This window comes from Tupaia chinensis, unplaced genomic scaffold, assembly GCF_000334495.1.
Source record: "Tupaia chinensis unplaced genomic scaffold, TupChi_1.0 Scaffold144262_1, whole genome shotgun sequence".
Classification (NCBI taxonomy): Eukaryota; Metazoa; Chordata; class Mammalia; order Scandentia; family Tupaiidae; genus Tupaia; species Tupaia belangeri.
Window position 1 is genome coordinate 1906826 of NW_006204120.1, and position 12333 is coordinate 1919158.

General features: G+C 38.8%; 1 pseudogene; it reads right to left on the bottom strand.

The window, feature by feature from the left end:
- Positions 1-471: 471 nt before the first annotated feature.
- On the bottom strand, positions 472-11939 carry LOC106733627 (40S ribosomal protein S26-like; annotated as a pseudogene).
- Positions 11940-12333: the final 394 nt, after the last annotated feature.

A 12333-nucleotide genomic window follows, 5' to 3' on the forward strand; every position in this document is an offset into this window, starting at 1 on the left:
GTGGTTTTAGGAGTCTTTGGCAACCCTATTGAGAGCAGTTACAGGAGAGTAATGGGGAGGGGCAGTTACTGGGGCACCATGAAGGAAGTGGGAGCAGTGAGGATCATAGTACCCACCTCATAGAGCAAATGAATAACATAATATTTAGAATTCTAGAACTGTAAGAAACCGGAAAAGATCTCTATGAAGCAGGTATTGAAAGACAAATCCAGGGCCAGATGGTGGTGCAATGGTAAAAAGTAGTGGTCTGTAAGACAAGCCCACATGGAAAGGTTTCCAGTTCAAGACTAGAGACCTCCCTGAGTATGTTGGACATGCCTGTGTCCATGATCCAGGATGGCAAAGGCTCAGGGTGAGGGTGGATTGTGGCCCCATGACCCTATCAGTGAGGCTGTCTCTCTCTATACATTTTTCTCTCACTCATTTAATAAATGAATAATTTTTTAAAAAAGAAAATTTAAAAAGGCAAATCTAAGGTACACACGTTGTCAGCAATGAAGATGAGTAGCCTGTGTGGAGCTGCAGTTTAGAGAGCAGAAAAGATGTGACCTGCAGTGTATCCAAGTTCGTGTCACAATGAGCTGTCCTATAAGGAGGTACACAGAGTGTTCAAATACAACCTATTTTAAGACAATCCAATTTTTGTAAAATCCAAACCTACAAATCACAGGAGTCAAGGGTGATGGATTTCAGATGGAGATAAGGGAGGAAAGGGAAGTGGGAAACTGAGAAAGCAGGGCAGACTAAACAAAAAGCACAGGAAGAAAACAGTAGGGAGAAGACATCCCCCCTGCCATGGGTAGGCGACAGTCTGGGCCTGCCCCAGAGAAAACAACCTGGTCCAAGGGCCACAGGGGAGGACAGAGTGTGTCGGGGGGAGGCCATTCTCGGAAGTTACGACAGCCAGAGGAGAACAACAAGCTCAATTATAGAAAGATCAGGAAGGGGTTTTGCTGGAGGAGGGAGTAGTTGGAACTTGAGACAGTGAATCTGCCAGAAATCAAGGAGTCAAAGAGGAGAGAGAAAGAAAAAACCCTGAGGGCAGTCAAAGGAGGAATTAAATCCATTTTAAGAACTTGCTCCAAGAATAGGAGAATGTGCAAGGCCACACAGAAAGGAGAAACTTGAGAAATAAAACAAAACAGAAAAGAAGGAAATAAAAATCTGAGTGTACCTTTTGTGTGGGTGACAGGGAAGAGTTTGTGTATGTGGAATTGGTTTGATGATGAGTCATTAATTTACTCTATTATGCCATGTAGTTGTTTACGTAACATAAGCAGATGAGGATCACAGGTCAGCTGCTGAGAGGTGGAGTGGGGAAAGGTGAGAAGAAGGGGTGCCTGAGTTAGAGCCACGAGATGTTTATCTAAAGATTCAGTAGTGTCCCACCCTTCAGAACCTGGAACAGGCACTTGCTAGGCTTCTGTCACTAGACAGAATGTGGAGCTTCTTGAGAAATAGTCACAGCACTTTTCTCATCTGGGATACAAGGATTGATCAATGTACTAGACCAACCAACTGTCTGGTTTGGAAAGGAAAATATCTCCTGTGGTTGACATTAGCAAGAAATAGCACCAGAGTCTCCAACGATGTGAGAGGTGGCCTCTTTGAGGCCTTGTCAGAGGGGTCACTTAACAATGGCCACACAAGAACAGTTAACATTTCCTGGGAAGTTCCGTGACATGTACTTGCCAACTCTTCATAGACACGCCAGTCTTCATTACTCACGGATTCTGTATTCACCTACTCATTTAAATTGATGTGTGACACCAAAACCAAAGCTCACAGCACTTTCGTGCTCAGTCATAGGCAAGTGCAGGGCAGAGGATTCAGGTCCCTCGATGTGCTTGTGTGTTCTCAGTCGAGTGAAACAAGGTGAGACTGTGCCTTCTTATTTCAGCTCCCACTTTATAAACCTGATACTTCGATGATTTATTTAGTGATATGCATTTTTTTTTTTGGTTTTTTAAAATTCGAAAAAACTTTTCTGAGTGACTTTACCATTTAAAATGACCCTCAAGTGGAGTATATAAGTATTGTCTGGTATATCTATGCTCAAGAAGGCTGTGATCTCCCTTGGGGAAAAAATGTGTGTGTTCAGTAAACTTCCTTTAAGTATGAGTTGCAGTCTGTTGGCCATGAGTCTAATGTTAACGAATCAATTATATATTAATAAGCTATCTTTAAACAGAAACACACAGAAAATGAGTTTGTGTATTGAACAGTTAAGGCTCACAGAAACATAGCCGTGTATTTCAACGAGGAGCTGTGGTATTCGGTTCTTGCTAATTTAGTGTCTGGTGACTTTACGGAGCAGAACTCTCACAAATAATGAGAACTGGCTGTACGCTGTTTCATTTAATAGGGACAGCTCTATAAGACAATTCTATAAAGGGCCCATTTTACAAAAATGTAAGCCTAGAGGAATTTTGTTACTCACGAACAAGCCTGAGTTGATCTCAGAAAACTCCTAGGAATTATTTCATGGGAATTTAAAGTAAAACTGGAATTTCTAAAATCATAGGTAAAATGGGAACCAGGAAAAGGCTACTTATTATTGTTGTTATGAATTTATCTTATGTTTCTGGATAATGAGGCCAGGGGAAACGTGGGCTCCATGACTTTGTGATCATGCCTTGAAGAAGAGAACAAAACACTATAACTATACAAATATGTGGAACACTAGGAAAACACTGAACACGGAGCCAGAAATTCTAGTTCTAGTCTTAACTCTGCCAGAAACTTACTGTTAGGCTTTGAGAAAGTCCCTTTCATAACCACACACCTTAGTGGCCTGACCCATAAAATGAGGGCGTTCCCTGCTCTAAGTGTTTTTGATGTGAAAACTTTAAAGCTCTGTCTGGCTCCTAATCTGGAGACTGACTGTAAGTCCAACATTGACTGGAATAGGCTTGGTTTACATTTTTGTCTTGGCATAATTATTAATAACATCATCTTTGACTCTCATAAGTGTGTCAAATTGGATGATAAATTGTAAGACTATCCTGTGCTCAACATGTATTTGTTCCGTGTGCCCTCTTGGCTGGGTCAGATACAAGAATATCCTCACCTTGCTCTTAATAGTGGAGACCAGCTGGAGTTACTTGTTTTTCAGACACAGTGAGTTGGTGCGTGGTGAGCTGTGTGGCTCCTACCTGCTGCCAGGTTCCTGAACCTTTTAACATGTTTTTTTCCTCAATCCTTGAGCCTTCAATATAAAGTTTCCTGCTGCTTAAACTAGGAAACAATTCTGTTTTACATTTTGACTCTCCTAAAGGGAAATTATTGGGTTTTCCAACAACCCAGAACACCAGCTGGACTAGGAAGAGAAGGAAGCCTTTAATATAGGGGAAAAAAGTAGTTTGATTTAGAATTAATCATTTAAGCTGTAATAATGTCATTCCTAGTCATATTAGACTGGATGTTTTTCATCAAATTATACCACTTCTGGTTGAATATAATAAAAATTCATTTAAAAATACAGTGCTTAAAATTAAAAAGCTGGATTAAGAAGTGATTGACTCCTGGAAGTCAGTTTGAGTCTTTGTAAACATACTTTTTCATCCTCTTGCTATTATATACAAAAGGCACAACTGTCACTATTTTAAAAAAAAATCAAGTCTTCGCTTTTAAACAAAATGTTATATTCACCTTTGCCCATTCATAATCTATAAAAATATAGTAAAGTATAAAAAAGAAAATAGTTATATCTCACTCTTTTTAGTAGATTAAAATGTACTATGAAGTTTTATTATATTATTATTTCACCTAGCAAAACATTTCTTCCCAGTCATTGAAAGACAAACTGTAGCCTAGGCCAGTTTAAATAACCTAAACTTTCTGAATATCATTTGGAAAATTAGACGATCAATTAGGCTAATTCTCTAATCTGTGTTTCTGGTTCAGATTTCCCTTCCCTAACTTGCTGAATAACCTTCAACTATTCAACCTAGACAATGTAATAGGTTAGTGACCGAACAAACATTTCAAACTGGCACCCTAATTGAAATACCATTTCTGCACATTGCTTACAGGTTTGATATAATTTCTCAGTAGCCATTGCTTACTTTCCAGAAAGAGCTATGGTTCAGGAAGAAGTGTCAAGGGAGAACTTGTACTCATTGCAAACGGGACTGGTTAACTTCTATGCTAAGTGATCCTTTAGAACAATGTTGAGATGGATTATTGGCTAAAAGATCAAATTATTTGAAACTTGCCAACCAGAAACTCCAGTGGGAGCCTCTATTCTCAATGCTCTAAAATGAAGATGTCAAAGTAGCCCCATGTCTCTCCACAGTGCTTGCTCCACAGTCAGGAAATGACCTCAGGAAGACCCAGTGTCTGGCAGGGACTTGACTGGTCTACGCCCTAAAGAGGAAGAAACCACGGGCAACTTTTATCTGCTTCAGTTCAGAGTTTAAAATATCATCCCCTGTCTGTGCCAAAAAGGAGAAATTTGATCTTATGAGAAAACAGCAAGAGATACTTTGCATTAAAACAAAATAACACAAAATTGTTGGCTTCTTATGGTTTCTACAGTTACCTTAATTTGAAATGCTAAATGTTGTCAGGATACTTACTTTGTTTCTGAGACATGTATTCAGTAAAATATTTTTATGATGTTGGGGATTATAAGCCAGCCTTTTTTCTGTTAATAATTTGTTTAAATTTTTTTTAAATAAAAGAGGGGTCAAGCAGTGATGTGGCAGTAAATGCAACTGGACCAACATGGGAAAAGTTTTAGGTTTGTGTCCCTGGATCTTCCTGAGCACACTGGGCAAACAGGTGTCTATGATCCAGGAGAGATGAGACCTAGTATGGAGCACGGCCTAAAGACTCTGTTGGAAATGCCCCCATCAATGAAATAAATAAATAAACTTTAAAAAAAGATGGAAAAGGGACCAGCAGATGGCATACTGGTTATATCACTGGACTCCTATGCAGTCAACTGTGCTTTGATTCCCATGGGGGGCATGTGTGTGCATGCCCAAAATCCTGAGAGGAGAATGGAGGAAAAGGGATTGTGTCATGGCCATCCCCCCGGTGTGTGTGTGTGGGGGGGTGATTTCTTGCTTTCTGTCTGTCTCTCTCTCTTTGTCTCTCCAGCGAGTGCATGTGCCCTATAGCAAAAAACCACTCTCTCTGGAAAAGAAAGAAAGAAAGAAAGAAAGAAAGAAAGAAAAAGAAAAAGAAAGAAAAGAAATGTGTCTAATTGAAGAAGTTTGACTTTCAAATATTGGCCTAAGGAAAAGAGAATGTGGTTGCTATTTGCTGATCTTGGAACAATGAAATTTGCTATATATTTAATTCATGTGTTCTATGCCTGTCTTGCTACCCATGGCCCTTCCCATCCACTTTCTTATTTTTGAATGTCTCATCAATATGAATCCAACCTGCAAGCATCAGGTTATGACTAGATTCACAGTTTCATCTTCCTCTTATCTAATATTTGAGGTAAAATTAAAGTTTTACAAAATTTGTTCATATCTTGAACTATCAGCAAAGATTGACCAAGTCAAGGCCAAGGACACAGACCTTATTTAAGGCCAAGACACATATCAAGGTAGTGAAGATCTGGGCTCAGCGTCCATCAGGCCACAAGTTCGAGGGATGACATTACTGATGAGTAATTCTTGAGACTCTGCTCCTGGGTCAAAGATGCTTTTATATACTCTTTTTGGATTTCCTACTATGAACAGGTGTTTGGGGCCTACCACAGTTAAGTGGGCACGATAGGTCTTCCCTGCCATGATGTTAGGTATTGACTCATAGTTTTTGCCTTTATTTCTTATATTTTCTCATGGTGAAAGACAAAACTACACAATTTATGTAATTCTATTTTATTGAAATCAGGCAAGAAAAAAAGTTGACTATTGAATGTTATGGGCCCTGTTGTAGGAGTTATATATAACATATGCATAGACCATAATATTCATTTAAATGTGAGTGGATGCTAGGGACTGAGAACACCCTTGCAAGGAAATAATAAAAGCAAATCCTCTGAAATATATCTGATGGATTCAAATATATTTGAAGTAACAAAAAATAAGAAGAGTGTTCTTTTGACTCACAAATCAACAATAAGTAAAGAAAGAATTGATTGTATGCTTGCTGTAAGGCGTCGTTAAAGGAAGACTAGGAGGAATCCATTCAGTAAGTTTAGTAAGTAGGAAAAGCAATTTCCCTGATCAGAAAGAAATTATCAAGGATAAGATGCCCAGGAGGAAAGAGGCACATGTTGGCCAGCTTCTTTTTCTCCCTGCATGGTATGGTCTTGAAAATGACAGGTCATAGAATAGGGGTGAAAATGTTGGACACTTCTGAAGAGTTGGGTAAACAGGTCTCCTTCAGAAAAGGATGAGCTGTGAGTTGTTCCTGAAACTGAGAAGGTGACAAAATTAAACCTGCAAGAATTTTGTAGTGGGAAGGAGAGAGGAAACTATCAAGGGAATTTTATTCCCATTTACCACAGATCTCACAGACCAGATAAAGAGGTAGGACTTGTCTGTGACCAGAAAATGCAGGTGATGAATCAAAAGTGCTTGACACAGGGAAAAGAAAACAGGTATGGTATTCTTGTAATAAATAATAACTGATAACCACTTAATTTTGAGAAAGAGAGCACATTATAGTTAAGTGCATTCCTTCAAGTTTTATCAACATCATATTGTGCCTTACATGTATAAAATAATTTAATATGAAAATAAAATTGGTTTTGATCATTATTATTCTTATTTTAAAAAACATAATGAACTACTTTCCTGCTTTTTCCTGTTTTTACCAATTGAGGAAAGCCTACCTACAGACATTCTGTACCTGTAGTAGATGCATTATAATTTCATAATTAGTGTATTTTAAATAAATAATCATCCTTCATAAGACTCACTTTGAATATCTCTACATATTAAGTAATGGCAGCTGATAAGCCCTAGAAGTAACAAATACCCACTCACATCATCAAGAGAGAAGGTATGTTTTGGAGAAAGAGAGATGTGAATTGAAATCCTAGTTGCAGAGTAACCATCTGTATCACCTGTTATCTCTGAGAGCTTAGTTTTCCCATTTGTATTAATTTTTAATTCCTAATAAGCTGCAGTGTCATAGGAACTAGATATAATATATACAAAGTGCTAATATGGTGCCCTACAGAGCTTTAGGGCCTCTGTAAATGCGTATTACTATTATTACTGAAGACCATGAGATCATTCATCTTTTAGAAACATAAACACTAGTATATGAGTATTTTAAACCTATCCCACTGATCATCTAAATATAAAGTTACAATACAGTATTCTTAAAAAACCTTTCAAAACTATTGAAAAACTAAATTATAATTTCTTTTTTTCTCACCTGGAGTGACCAACTCTGTAGGTTTGCCTCAGACTGAGGAATACCTGCAATATTGGACTTTCAGTTCTTTAACTGGAATGTCCCAGGCAAAGCAGGATGAGTTAGTCATCCTAGCTCCACTTCACAGGTATCTGTATTTTCACTAATCTGGGATTCCTAAGACAGGGAACATCAGCTTTACCTAGAATCTTGCTAGAACTGAAAACCTTAGGGTCTCAACCCAGGTCCACTGCAGCAGAAAGTCTGGGGATGAGGCCCAGAAGTCTGTGTTTTAATTAACTCTCCAGATGATTTTTGAGGCATGCAGCAGGCTGAAATTTGAGAAGCACTGGTCTATTCTATGTCACTATGTCAGACCAAGTCATTTTATAGAAATAGATAAAAACGATGTATTAAGTCTGTTTCAATTATTTTACGACACGCAAGCCAGTATTTTAGTTCCTAGTAGTCTCCATCATTAATATTCCCCAAGTTCTCTATCATTTCATCATTGAACTCCAATAGCGAGTAATGAGGAACAAGAAAGAAGATGATTCTTCTGCCAGTTACATTGCCAACACAGCAGTGTAGTTCAGGAAGGAAGTAGCATCTTGTTAAAAGGTTTGATGAATGGTGACTGGAGTTATGCAAACCAAAATGCAGGCTATAGTCAGATAGCTTCCCTACTTTTTGCAAGATGTCATGTGGCCAGAGCTTGACACCAGGATTAAGACAGGAAATATATGGGTAGAGCTAGATAATAGCCCTAGAAGGAAATACCCAGGAGTCTCTCAAGTTGACAACCAGACCAGTCAATTCATTAGGAAAGCTCCAGTTATTTTACAAAGCAAATCAGAAGAATTTTCAAATATCTGATCTTTTTTTCCTTTTTTTTTTTTTTTTTTGAGAGGTTTTTGCTATAGGACGCGTGCGCTCGCCAGAAAGTCAGAGACAGACAGAGAGACAGAAAGTGAGAAATCACTCCCCAGGGGGGATGGCCACACCACAATCCCTTCTCCTCCATCCTCCTCTGGGGATCTTGGGCACACATGCATACACACCTGGCATGAGTTTAAGCCACCAGGTCTGGGACTCGAACCGCAGTTGACTACATGTGAGCTCAGCCACATAGACATTACACTAACTGCTGGTCCCAATATCTGATCATTCTGTAGACTTTTAATATTTAACTCACTAAGATGCCAGATTGTAGGATTTATTTTATCTCATAATACTGAAATCTCCTTTATGCAAACCTCTCAGTACCTAATAAGTTTTTCTCAGTTAAGGGCTACCTTTTAGTGGGGAGTGAGGAAAAGCAAATGAAACAACCAAATAATATAATGATGAACATAAGTGATTAGAAATAGTGGAAGGTCGTTAGATTCTCATTATTCACAGTACTCCATTGGTAGTAATGGGAATGGTAGCAAAATGTTACAGCTTCATCATTTTCTATTGATTGCTTTGATTTGGGGATAAAAATATGACGTAAATATGTATCATCATTAGATTTGCCACAGATCTTCATTTTTCCTCCAACATGAGGTCTAACCATGACCTTGTTTCCTGAGAACAATCTCTCCTTGATCAGACAAAATTGGCTTCTTCAATTAGCACACTTCTTCTTCATATCACTACAAAGTCACAGAGGTCAAGGTCTTTTCTTATAAACCTAAAACATGCAAGTGCCAAAATTGCTGCTACAGTGTAATAATTTATGTCACAGAGAAAAGCATGTATCTTTCCTTTTATACAATTGAAATGGTGGCTATGTTATTGAATTGTTTTTATACTATTAAATCTTTAATAAACTTAACTCAGAAGACAGTATGTCCCCAATAGTCTTACAACTACTTACGTCTTGCAGATCTGTCTGTCTGATTCTGGTGAGCTGAGCCATCTCTGAGCAAGGGACATACAATAACGGTATTACTGCTCCAGTTAATAATCCCAAAGGCATCATTAACTAGATGTGGGTAACTTTGATTTGATCTCATATTGCCATTAATTACCAAAGAAAAATAGATGAAGTTTCTTCACAATGGAGTAAGTTCAATCTACTTCAAACACTATATACTGATATGCATGTAGATAACCACAACTTGTTCCTCTCTAAAAAAGATAGAAACAATATCATTTTTTGTTTCAAATTCCCAGCCCTCGTGCCAGTCCAGAAGTTATGACAGACATAATCCCTTATGTCATTACTCAGAGGATGGGTAAATACTCTGTGTAAGTGACCTTTAAAACTGGGATATGACTCTAGAGGGTGAAATTTAGGGCTTCATGTTCACTTCTATTTCTGTTCTACTTTTTCTGACTTCTAAGCCAATGGGAGAAAGGGAAGGGACACACTCTGGGGCTCTTTGTAAAGAATAGGGTTGAGAGGCCAGCAAGTGGCATGGTGGTTAAAGTGTTGGACTCCCACATAGCTGACTGTGGTTTGAGTCCTTGAGCTATTGACTTAAAACTCATGCCGGGCTTATGTGCGTGTGTGCTCCCAAAATCCTGGAAGGAGAATGAAGGAGGGGGGATTGTGGCATGGCCATTCTCCCTCGGTGTGGGGGGGTGTGATTTCTTATTTTCCTTTCTCTCTGTCTCTTTCTGCTTACCCCATGTCAAAAACTTTTTTAAAAAAATAGGGTTGAATTTGAGAAACCAAAATTCACTCAGAGAGGGGGATTGAGAATGCATAGAAGAAATCAGCAGGTGTGTCCCTCTCCTAAATTGCAGACTCTTCCCCCTCACTGGTTAAGGATGCACAATCCCCAAGAATCAATGACAAACGTAGGCTTCTGTTATTTCTTATCTTAATCCGGGGTTGATGTAGGAAGAAATCTAAAGTTGAAGCCAAGGCGGAGAGCTTGACGCTGAGCAAGTCTATGCTGGAGGGGACCAGCATTGCCATATTCTATACCCAATAAAGGAACCAAATATCCTAGGAGTAGCTCGACAGAGACCACCATTGTTTCCTGTCATTGTTAGCATTGCTGAGCTCCAGCTTTGCACTGGCAACAGCACAGAAATCTCCATAGATCTGTCATAGTGAGTTGTTTCTATGAAGTGCCACTTAATACCTCATTATACCTCAGTGTAGGGCTTTTGTAAACTTCATGTTCAAGGGGCCCTTTTAAGGAGTGCCTGTCTTGGCCCAGATAATCTCTTAAGCATAGAGACTAAAGTCAGAGCTTCCACGATATACTCACTTATTGACTCTTATATCACCCACCAGTTTATTGCTTTCATTTCCAAAAGGAGAGAGATTTATACTACTTGCCAGTGAGAAATGTTTATCTCTCATCTGTCAGTTGTTTGTTTTTGCTATCTTTCCATATGAGAAGATATTTAATCATGGACTTACTAAGTAAGTGAGGCCACTATCTGGCCTCTGAAGGCTCAGCTTTTTTCTCTCTCATCAGAACAAATGTGAAGAATTGAATAATGAAATTTAGAAGATACTGAGTTGTTTCAAATCTAAAGATAATTTATCCTTTCTTTCTCAATTTCTTTAAATGATATAATAATCTGAATTGAAGCTAAAACAATAACATTAAATTCTAAAAAGCTTTACTTGTTTGTATATCAAATTTCTATTTGTGTCTCCTTTTAGGATCCTAATATGCACAGCCTCATCATACATGTTAAAGATGGTGGGTTGCTGAAAACAGTTTTATCACATGCATTACTTTCAACGGGATAAATCTGCTCTAAGATTTAATGAGATCTATGAAGACTAGATCTCTCAACTCAGTAAAACGTCTTAGTCCACAGATTTAGTGTTACTGCCAGCAACTATGAGATATTAGGATTATAAAGTTAAGTTTTGTAATGAGGGATTATAAAATAGAAGAAATGTGCTTCTATTTTTCTTTAAAAATTCAGAGAGGTTAGATTATGACTAAGAGAAAGATATACTGAAGAAAGACACTAATAATCATTAAATGTTTACTAGGTACAAAGAGATTTGTGTAATTCATCTTACATCACTATTAGAGCAGTCCTATGAAGTAGACATATTATTCCCACTTTGAACTGAAGCTCAGAGAACTTGGGGAACTGAACCAAATTACATAGCTAGTAAGTGAAGATACTGGCATGTAAATCTAGATTTGTATGCTTCTAAAATCCAGTCTCATCCTTTTTCAGTATGATGAAGCCTAATTCAAGTCTCTGACACAGTAGCTTTGAAATATATATATATATGTATATATATACATACCAGAGGACAGACAGTTTTTCAGTCCTTAAAGACTCGGCTCCTTTCATTGGCTTTGGTAGAGAGCGAGGGGCAGCATCTGCAGGTCTAAATAGGGGTGGGGGTGTTCGGTCCTTGTGAGCTTCCCGAGATCGGGTCCTGATACCTTGCTATGAATGGCGCAAGTCACACAGTAATGTAGCTTCACATACAGCTTGGGGAGCACATAGGCATCGAAGACACTTGCTTCGGAGATGTCCCTGACGGCTGCAGCCTCTACTATGTTTCGGATGACAAACTTCTTAATAGCCTTGTCCTTGGACATGCATCAGGCCCAGTTAGTGCAGAGAATAGGCTGCACATGGCCACGGCCCTTTGTGGCATGGCAGTTGTTCCTTCTTTTCTTTGTCATTTCGGAAGCAAGGCCGCGAGAGAGCCCACAGTAGTTTTGAAAACATGTCAGGCACGTGTGCCTGAGTGTCCAAAATCCCTAGAGGAGAATGGAGAACATGAGATTGTGGCATCTGGAGATGCTTTCTCATTTTCCTATCTCTCTCCCTGTCTTTCTCTGGCAAGGGAAGCAATTTAAAAGTAAAATACCCACAACATCCCTTCTGAGTTTCAAGCCAACTGAACAATAGGATAGGAAGATGAAAATCAAAGCACCAATTTTCTCATTTATAAAAATGACCAGAAGGGGGCCAACAGGTGGTGGCTAAGGGTGTGGAACTCCCACATGGCCAACCGTAGTTTGAGTTCTGGACCTGGTGGCTTGCTTTCTCACTTTCCCTCTTTCTCTTTCTCTC